At 35.9% G+C, this 11,223-nt stretch overlaps 2 pseudogenes; one reads left to right on the plus strand and one right to left on the minus strand.

Moving 5' to 3' along the window:
* LOC149549113 (26S proteasome regulatory subunit S10B homolog B-like) overlaps positions 1-8,659 on the plus strand; it is an 88,264-nt pseudogene extending 79,605 nt beyond the window's left edge.
* Positions 478-7,289, minus strand: LOC149549114 (actin-related protein 4 pseudogene; annotated as a pseudogene).
* Positions 8,660-11,223: the final 2,564 nt, after the last annotated feature.

Consider the following 11,223-nt stretch of genomic DNA (forward strand, 5'->3'; position numbering starts at 1 on the left):
AGTAAAAACCTTAGAATTTTCCTTGGCCAATTATGAAATAGTTAGATTTTATCTTGCAAAACCTTAGGATTAGTAAAAACCTTAGAATTTTCCTTGGCTGAGGATGAAATAGTTATGGGGGAGGTATCCATTTTACTACTTTCTTCACAAAAGGTTATGGGCTAAAGGGACTCATGTGATTCATTTTTGAGAACAAGTCATATAATACCAAAAAATTTGCAAACACCTGAAGCAAAAATTTGAAAATTTGCTTCCTAAAGATAAAATATTCTTCAAGTGATTCTAAAAGGACTCATGTGATTCATTTTTGAGAACAAGTCATATAATACCAAAAAATTGTTGGCGGGTTTTTGCCTTTGTTGGTGCGCAAAAATAATGGAGGAGCCAAAATTTGAAAACTCGCCAGGCAATTTCTCTTCTATTTATTCATCATTGTACCTGTTGTTTCTTGTAATGATTTCATATGAGCCCACAGAATCAATGCATGGCTTCAATTCGCACGTTGTGTCTTCGTTTAGTTGTATTGCCACTTGCAAGAACGTTGACACATGTTGCTGTTGGTGTTTCCTCCACCAAGTCCTTCGCCAAGCGTTCCTTCATCTTTTGCATTGATTTTGTGCCACCTGCAAGAAGAATGGCACTAAACAATTCCCTACGTATATCCGCATCACTCTTGTTTATACTTTCAATAACCATCTGTGGAAGTCCATAGACTGCATATCCAGAAGTATCTAACTTATCCACATTAGGTAATGTCTGAATTAGAGATGGATTGAACAAAAGATCAGGGATCTTGAATCTTTCAGCTCCAATTTCTATAATTTGTCCATCAGGAAGTTCATATGGTGTTGTTGGGATGTTAGCATATCCATTCTTATCAAAGGCTATATCTGGTACATGGCATACAGCTTCTTTAATATCACTTGCAATGGTCATCTATGAGTATTTTTTTATAGCTCTCAGTAGTATCAAGAAAGTCAGTCTCCATTATCTGAAATTCTCTCGATCGAACCTCTTTCCTCTTGAATGAATATCAAGGCCTCAGCATGATCCCTTTACTCTCCAGAGACTTCATCAAGCACTCATTTAAAAGCTCCCCATCAATTGGAGATGACACAACAACCTTTTGAATAACATAACCATCATGCACTATAGCAACAATTATCGGTCCACCACTGCAATCAATGACTACAGCAGTAGAACGACCCAAACAAAAAGATGTTAGCACAGCATTTTTTGCTAAGAATAATGCAGGGACCTTGTGATTCTGAAACATAACCTGTGTTGTTCTTTCTCTTTGAGTTTGTGAATTGGATGATGGCTCTAATAACAACATTGGATGCTCCTTGGGATCGATCCACAAGCGCTCTCAAAGAGCATGATCCCATATACTATCTACGACATCCCAGTCAGCCACAATCCCATTCTTCAATGTTGGAATAACCTCCATATAATCACATCGGTACCCAAGAGCTTGAGAACCAACATAGAATTTTGGTTTTGATTTGGACCTCTCTGCATCCATTGGAACAATTGCATTGACATTTGAAATTGCCTCCAAATTACCTTCAACTTTGGCTGCATCGATATTTTTTGCTTCTTCAATGAATCCCACAATGGAAGGAAAAACTGCCTTTGGAGCATCTTCACCTGCATAACCAGCTTTACATGTATGAGATCCTAGATCAAGCACTATAGCTAAGACTTCATCTGGAGATCTTCCAAATTTATAGAGCCTTTAGTAATCAAATGTCTTTCCAGATTGCACATACTGCTCCATGAATCTCTGAAATAAGGAAGACTTGTATATCCTTTATCTGAGAAGATCATCAATAAAACATGATATCCTTGTCGAGCGGGAACTATCACCTACCCAACGTGATGACACTTAAACCAACCACCCAACTTATGAATGAGAAGGCAAGAAAGAGGGAAACCTGACAAGGATGGCCTACCTATGAAGGACTTAGACCTAGACATGAAACTGACTTGAGGACTATATGACTCCAATATTGCCAAAAAAAATGGGTGACTTAAAAGTCAGGCAACACATTCTCAAAAAAATTATCTTCCAAGTTTATACTTCTTTCCTCCTCCTCCTTACCTCCTTCTTCCTCCTCCCTTTATTATTTTTTGAATTTTCCTCCTCAACCTCCTTCACCCTAAATCTATTGGATTTTTGTTTATGCCTTGCCTAGGATTGGGAAAGTCTTCTAGATCTCCTCCTTTCCTTACCTCTGGCCTCCTCTTTTGAATCCTCTTCATCCACCTCTATGGTTTTTTCAAATTTTATCTTCTTGTTAGCCTTTTACTCCATAGTTGTATCAATTTTTTTCTTTTTCTTGTTTTCCCAGCAAGGGGAGGGGTGGGGGGTATGAATTTTAGTACCCGTACTAAGGCTCAGGGGTGAATTCTAGAGGTGGTGCTAGTTGTCAACCACCACCACCCTTGAGGAACACAGGGCAAGTTGAAATTGGTAGAGGTAGAAAATTAGGCCTTGATGGATTATGGTATATTTTTTCCCTTTACTTCTCTTTTCCCTAATATTTGCTACCATATCCTCAAGAGAATGTAGAAGATAAAATAGGATAGAAATGAGATCCTTATTTCTAAAATGATTTAACAAAGGGAAATGGTAGTAGTAACATTCGTTGAACCTACCCTCTAGCGTCAGATACCTCATGAGAACCAACCACACATCGTCCCATGGGGCTGGCAACTTGTCCCTTTTAAACCCTCCTCTATATCAAACTGACTCCTCATCTTCTACAAAGAAATTTCTCATGCTAGCCTTGTCAGTAGTTTTAGTGACCTTTTTCCATTTTTCCCCCTCATTGAAAGGCTAGTCGCCATGGCAATCACTTCCTCAGTCACTTGGAAGGTGATTCCATTGATGGTGACCTCTCTGTCATTCCACCCATTGACAAATTGGAGGGCACAATTCTCGTCGTACCTTGCCATCGACTGCATGTAGGGAAAAAAACCCCCTTCTTTCAATAGAAACTAGGTGGCCATCCTATCTTTGAAGTTCTCAATCTTTGTGGGCTCTAGCCTATTCAGGTCCCCACCCATCTCAATTCTGCCAATTTTTGTCTCACCTTCTTTAGTAATGAGCATTTTAACTTCCTCTTCTATGATATCTTTACAACTACTATTCACCTTAAACCATTTAACACTAAACCAAAAAAAATTCCAAACTTGTGCTTGATAAGTTTCAAAATCCCATGTGAAATTATTGTGGAATTCATAATTACATAGCATCATTATTTTCACACCCCAAAAATCTCTAATAGTCTAAAAAATGATATCCTTGGTATTTTTAAATGGGTTTTAATTTAAAATCCATGATGTGTTTCCATTATTATGAAATGACATCCCTCTTAATTTGCATTTACTCCTCTCTCTTTTTGTATTGCCACACCTCCTCATTCCCAATAGAGCTTTGTTAAATTTAGCAGACATCATCACAAAATTGCCAAATTTGGTCCTAACTCTAAATTTAATAATCATAATTGAATAATATTCCTGCCTCTTTCCTTGGTTATTGTTGACATAATATCATCATTGAGATCAACCATGTCCCTTTAGTACATGATTGCCATAGTTTTAAACCCCTCAGCAGCTACCACATCTGCCACCTTATTCCCCCCCTGTAAATGTGTTGCGGGTGGACACTTTCCATCCCTTCTAACATTTTCTTAATATCTATTACGATATTTCAATAATTCCATCCTAGTTCGGCGGCTCCATTGACCATATCAATTATTAATTTGGAGTCTCCCTAAATTGTTATTTCCTTAATTTGCATTTCCCTAATCAACTGAAGGCCCCAAAATAGTGCCATTGCCTCAGCCAAATTATTGCTTCCATTTCCCACTTTCCCAGCATAGACCAATAGTGCATCACCATTCCTGTCCCACAGCACTCCTCCCACTACTCCTATTCCTCCTCTAGTTAAAATGTGAAAGGGTGGGTGGTCTCCATCTCATTTTCTGTCTCTTTGTTATTTTTGAGTTATCAAATAGGAAAAAATCCTCATGACAGCCCCATTTTTCAGCCATTAGGCCTTCTTGCCTACTTGGTTCCTCCTTTAGCATCTTACATCTAGCCACTCTTAGATTCTCCTTCAATAATTTCTCCATTATTCCAAAGACCACCTCCACTAGTTTATTCTCCTCCCTAAATATTTTTTTATTTCTTTCTTTCCATATATGCCAGCACACATATGGTGGAACCATCTTCCATAGCAAATTCAATCTAGGGTGAGCAAAGGGACAGCTCCAATTGTCCACAAATTATCCCAATATTGTCTTTCATAACCCAATTTAATCCAAATCTCTCCCAAACCCTACTCTATATCTCTAAGACAAACTAGCATTCTAGAAATAGATGAGTTATGGTTTCCTCCTTTTCCTTGTAGAGACAACAATGGTTAGTAATATTAAAACCTCTTTTTTTCAAATTGTCCAATGTTAAATTTTTGCCATGTTGAGCTATCCACCAAAAGAAATTAATTTTACGAATTAGGTTACTAATCTAGACCTTACTTCACAATTGTAGATAGGGATCCTTGCTACATAAGTGTATGTAAGCTGATTTAATAGTGAAACTACCACTTGGAGTTAAATCCCAAGCCATGGTATTCTCTTGGAAAAGTATAGGGATTCTATGTTCCCCAATCAATTCTTCTTATTCCTTGAGAAATTGAATGTCCTCTTGAGAGTAAGTTTCCTTGATAAGTTTCCTCCACTTCCTCCCCTGATCAATCTAATCTCCAACTCTACTTCCCACATCTTCTTTAAGCAACTCCATTAACCTTCTAAATTTCCTAAAGACAAGCGGTTTCCCTCCCATCAACTTGTCTTCCTAGAATCTAATACTAAAACCATTTCCCACAATCCACCTTATCCCTCCCCTTAAAAATTCTCTACTTCTGACTATATTCATCCATATTTTAGACCCTCATGGGAAGTCATTATTATATAGATTCCAATTGAAAGGGGAATTTGATAGATATTTAGCTTTCATAATTTTACCCCAACCCGTATTGTCTTTCCCTAATCTCCAGCCAATCTTCCTAAGTAGAGCCTTATTGAGGTCTCAAAGTCTTCTCACTCCCATCCCCCCTTGTTCTTTGGTTTGCACACCTCCTCCCACTTGACTAGACTCACTTTATTTTTCTCCTCTATCTTTGACCATAGGAAGTTCCTTTGTATCTTCTCAATCTTCTCCGCCATGTTTTGGTTAATTTTGAATAGGGATAGGAAATAAATGGGGATACCCTGAAGAGCCACTAAAAGTAACTGTAGCTTTCTAGCATTTCTTAGTACCTTCCCTTTTCATCTTGTAAGTTTCCTCTAAATTCTCTCCACTATCGTATTCCAGAATTCATTAGTCACATCCTTAGTGGTTAGTGGTAATCCCAGGTAAGTATCCGGGAGGCTGGTAGATTGACATTCCAAAATATTTCTTATCCTCCTTTGTAATGAGGCATCAGTATTAAAGAAATAAATATTACTCTTATGATAAATTTCTTGCTTACCTGAGCTTTCTTCATAATTGTGTAGAATAGTCTTCCAAGCTTGAGCCTCAATAACTAAAGATTCTCTAAAAAGGAATGTTTCATCAACAAATTGTTGTAGGACTTCAGTATCTACTGTAGTATCCAGCTTAACCCCCTTAACACAACTAGTATTCACAAGTTTATAGAAAGACCTCCCTAGAACTTCAGCAATCATAATGAAGAGGTAGGGTGAGAGTGGGTCACCTTGCCTTATTCCTTTCTCTGCCCCAAAGTTGCCCCAAGGAGAACCATTTACAAGGATAGAATATTGGATTGTTCCAACCATCACTTTGATTAGGTTTATTACTTTGTTTTTAAACCCCACTCTTTCAAGCACCTCAAAAAGGAAATCCCACTTAACCTTATCATAAGCCTTAGAGATATCCAATTTGAATGCCATCCCCGACTTTTTGTTTTTCTACATTGAGTGAATAACCTCATGTGTGGTTATAGCTACATCTAGAATCTATCTTCCTAGAACAAATCCTTTCTATGGACTACCAATTATTCTTTCCAAAAAAGGCTTTATTCTATTCACCAAGACTTTAGAAAATATGTTATAAATAGTGTTACATAAACTAATGGGTCTAAAATCTAGCAGGCACATTGGTGTGGGGATTTTAGGCACTAATGCAATAAAGGTCTTATTGATCCTTTTTAACATCTTACCTATTCTAAAAAAATCTCTAGTAGCCTAGACCAATTCTGATTTAACAACCTCACAGAAATGTTGAAAGAACATAGGGGGGACCCATTTGCACCCAAAGCCTTATAAGATTTCATAGAGAACACTGCACATTTCACCTCTTCCTCCTCCATAATATTGCCAAGAATATGTTTGTTCTCCTCCATTGCTAGAACCTGTGGAATTGTATTAATCAAACTTCTTCTGATCACCAAATTCACTGCCTTATTGTCCTTGACATAAGCATTGCTAAAGCATTCCACCACATGTTTTCCCATCTCCTCCTAGTCCTTAAAAACCCTTCCCCGTCTAGCCTAACAATAGTATTTCTTCTTTTATGGTTAGAGGCTGACCTATGAAAGAAAGTAGTATTCTTATCCCCTTCTTTAAGCTATTGAATTCTTGATCTTTGTTTCCAAAAAATTTCCTCCCTCAAGAGAATATCCTTCCACTTTTTTCTATACTCCTCTTCCTAAGTTGTGTAGTCTAGGTTGATCCCTTCAGCAATCTCCCCTTGGATTTTCTTAAGCTTTTCCTCTACATCACCCTTAGTTTTGAATAGATCACCAAATGAATCCTTAGCCCAACTCTTCAATTCCTCCTTATGTGGTCAAGTTTTTGGGTCAGTTTGTACATTGCAGTACCATCAATCCTAATATTCCACCAATCTTGAACTTGCTCTTTGAATTTTGGGTGAGACTGCCACATAATTTCATATTTGAAAGGTTTCAGCACAGTTTTCAAACCATCCTCCCATAGGAAGATTATAGGGGAATGATCTGAAGCAGTTCTAGTAAGATTCTCAATATGAGAGTTCCCAAGTCTATTCCAATTCCCTGTAACCAGTAACCTATCCAATCTGACCTGAATAAGGTCCTTTCCCTTTCTGTTATTAGTCCAAGTATATGGGTTCCCTCTCATTTCCACATCTATCAAATCCATTATGCTCATAAAATCATTAAGGTCTTGCAAGCTTTCTAGGCAGTCCCTGTTTCCACCCAGTTTCTCTGAATGATACAGGGGGGTATTGAAATCACCCATATACATCATTTTGTTATCCTTCATAGTTTTAGTAATCCTAGCCAATTCATCATGCATATCCTTCCTTCCTAATTTTTTGTTAGAAGCATAGATATTGATCAGCCCCCAACAATGAGTGCTAGAATGGAAATCAATAAATATTAAAAAATTATCCTTCCAAAACTCAGTTTCCTTCATGGAATTTAGATTCCACATAGTAGCAATACCTACCAAGGCACCATTAGCATCCCTATGAAGATACTCAGCACCAGGCTAGATATGGCTAACTATTTTATCAAAACTAGCACTAGAAATTTTAGTTTCTTGTATTAAAACACAGTCAACTTTTTCCTGAAATATGCATTATTTCTTTGTTTCTTTTATGAGTTTATGATATTAAGGGGAGCACCCTTCATCAAACCAACTACATGGTTTTGATCAATTAGTAAAGGTATTGTGTTTTAAGGTGCTCAAGTTGTTGTAATTGTCAATCAATCACATTAAACAAGAAACTATGTTATTTAACTTCTTTAAGATTCTTCAAGGTAGTGTATTTTTCATTGTGACCTAAAAATATTGTTAATTTTAACATTAAATGTAGGTAAAAATGATCATGGAAAAAAATCATCCTAATGTTCTGGACCCAGCCCTACTTAGACCAAGTCATTTGGATAGAAAGATTGAGATTCCACTTCCAAGTGAACAAGCGAGAATGGAAGTATTGAATATACATGTTGTAGGGATTGTAAACCACGAAGACATAGATTATGAAGCTATTATAAAGCTTGTCAAGGTGTTTTTCTGCTTCTTTGATAATTTGAAATTTATCCAAAATATTTGAGTTTTTATTCTATACTACATTGGTATGTTCTCGAGTTGGTAATTGTTGTTTGATTAATTACTATATAGCTGAGATTATTTCAACTTTTATCAAGGCTTCAATAGAGTAGATCTTTGTAACATTTGTACAAAAGCTAGTATGGAAACCATCCGTGCAGAGCATGATTATATAATCCAAGAAGATTTTATGAAGGTGAATTTCCTTTCCCTTTATGTTTAGCATTTAATAAAATTGGAGTTGCTTGTGCTCTCTAGCCTATAACTTGTACTTATCATTGCCATTCAAGTTGTTCATAAGTTGAATGAAGCAAAGAAACTAGAGTCAAGTTGTTCAAGAGTTGATCTATGTATTATATATATGTTGTTTAATTTAGAAAAAAATGTATTAAAGTTATCTTTGGCCTTATTTGAGCAATCTTGTATGTTCAAGTGGTAGATAATGTGAACCAAATGATGTGATCATTACACCAGTGTGGTCCTTATTTTTCTTAAAACTTAAGTCATGCTTTTATTTTTAAAATTTTGATGTAATGTTGTTAGGCATTGTTTGAATCTCTAATCTGATCCATATTGGTTTAATGACTTCAATCACGCTTTAAAATATATTAAAATGTTGAGTAAAAGCTTGTCCTCTGGCTCACAGGTCAGAATGAGATTTAGGGTATGTCTGGATGCCTACACCTCTAGAGTTCTCTACCATGGCAAGAACTAACAATAGAACACCAAAACTACCAATTTATTTTTATAATGTAGTGAGTCATCACAATTATGATGTCTTTCCCGACAAAAATTTGTTTCTCTTATAGCATTGTCATCGCACTTGTGATGGTGACATCCCCTGGATGGCCATTACTCAAATAGAATTGTTGTTGCATGTCATCACTATTGTGACATCTAATCTAACAGATGCTTGTTAGGCCTATAGAAACTCCATCACAAGTAAGATGACAGACTAAAAATGTTGGCCATTGTAACTGCAATAGTCAATCATCCAAATTACAACAGCATGAAGAGGTACTCATCATCTCTCTTTTTTCTAAATTGTGACTGCTTTAGGCATCCCAATTACAATGGACTAGCTTGTGGTCAAGTCTAATGCCCATCCACTGGGGGCCAATTCGTGCTACTTTCAATTAGGTGACGGATGGCCATCGCAATTGCAATGGACTACCATCGTAATTTGGGCCCAAATGTACTAGTGGGCTAATCTTCCTACTTCTATGTTTTATGCCCATTGATATATTTATGAACATTTCCAAAATTATTATTTGCCATGACATACAAGGGTCTACAATAATCAAAATTGGACAAAATAGATGAAAAATGTTAAATTGAGCAAATATTAAAAATTATAGTAGTACAACATTACAAATAAGTGATTTTCAAAAACATTGTAAGCATTTACAATGGACTTTAAAAACACTACACATGTAAAATTATGGATAATTGTTATGTAAATTGGATACTCACCTAAACCATTAGCTTTCTTGTAGGAATGAAACTTTGCTTGATATGTTTATGAAATCAATGAAAAAAGGTTTTTCTTCTAAGGTGGCTCTTGTTGCACATGTTGCAGGTAAATTATTTTAGATCTTATTGTAATTAGAAAATGTTTTACATAGTAGCTCTATTTCTATTCAACAAAATTTTCTAATTCAGGACATAGAAGAATTTTATAAATTCTTCCAGGTTTGCTAGCAATAAAAATTGGTGATGGTGAAGTAGCCCATAAAGTGATGGAAGATTCTATTCCAATTTTTTCTTGTGCATGTAAAATTGCATCAGATGCAAAAAATTACCCAATGGTATGGAATTCTAGTTTGCAGCCACAAGCTAGATTTTTAATTTATTTCTTGGAAATATTTTGAAAGTCTAGAACTCTAATGCAGAGAGCACTTTTGACATGTACAACTAACCTACAATATTTTCGAGCTTCTCATTGTGTTTTCCTTAGTTTACATCACAAAATATTTAGATTGTAATTATTGTTTATGCATAGAAGAGTGCAAAAATGTGGGAAATGATGTAAATCTTGAATGTGAATTTTAAGATTCTTTATCTTTTCCCTGGTGTAGGGGTGCAGAAGTGTGAATGTCAATATCCCATAGTCCAAAATCATAAGATTACACAAAAATTTGGATTTATTTATTGGACTTTCACTCTAGGGTGAACAAGTTATAGATTAGATGGTTAAAAACTATGTCAATTAGTGAAGAATGTTGGCTAATTTTGGTATGCTATCCCTAATAGAGCCCAACAAAAAGATAAGGCACATGAAAGGCCTCTGAGACTTCCAAACAAATTTGAGTTTTAGTAACATGGAATATTTATCAATTGATGGACCATACAAAGTTATATTCAATTTTATGTATAACATATGGCTAAAGATAATAAGGGAGGCCTGAACTGCCAAATAGTTAAGCCTTTTTTGGTACATCTAGAGTGGCCAAACACCTAGCAAGTCAAGGTAAGGCATTGTTATAGAAATGATTAAGGATGGACTAAAATTTTGTAACCATTTAGTACATCATTTAACTTTCCAAGTGAATTGGGTATAAAATGCCCCACTATTGTCTCTGAAATCCAAGAAAGAAATCTAAGCTATTGTCAAGATGATATTGGATCCTCTTGCCATTATTGTGGCACAACCCCATTTTTTATTCATGTTCTAAGATTCTTAGGCACCCAATTTGACCCAATTTATTAAATATTTCTTCCAATATCTCATGGTATAGAATCTCTCATTATATTTTAGGAACTTCTATCTGTATGCTATGAAATTAGTGTGTAAAGAACATCAAAACTAATCTAACATTCACAAACTATATTAAATAGCAATACGTATGATAAGACAAAGGAAACAATGTAGAGGGAGGCAAACCAAAAATGGTAAGCTCCCCAAGTGCAACCTTGATGTTTCGATGTGTCCAAATGATGGTGGATGTGTGCTCAAGTGTGCTTCAAGCATCAAATGATGGATTTTTTATCAAGGATAAAGATGGATGAATGGTTCAACAATGGAGGTGTAACTAGATTTTGACATGGTAAGGATGCAATGGATAACTTTGGTGGTTTAGTGGAGCATTATAAGTTTGCATAAAAAGTGGATGATTTG

Source organism: Cupressus sempervirens, chromosome 7 (genome assembly GCF_028749045.1).
Source record: "Cupressus sempervirens isolate cs-2001-9-10 chromosome 7, ASM2874904v1, whole genome shotgun sequence".
NCBI classification, from domain to species: Eukaryota; Viridiplantae; Streptophyta; class Pinopsida; order Cupressales; family Cupressaceae; genus Cupressus; species Cupressus sempervirens.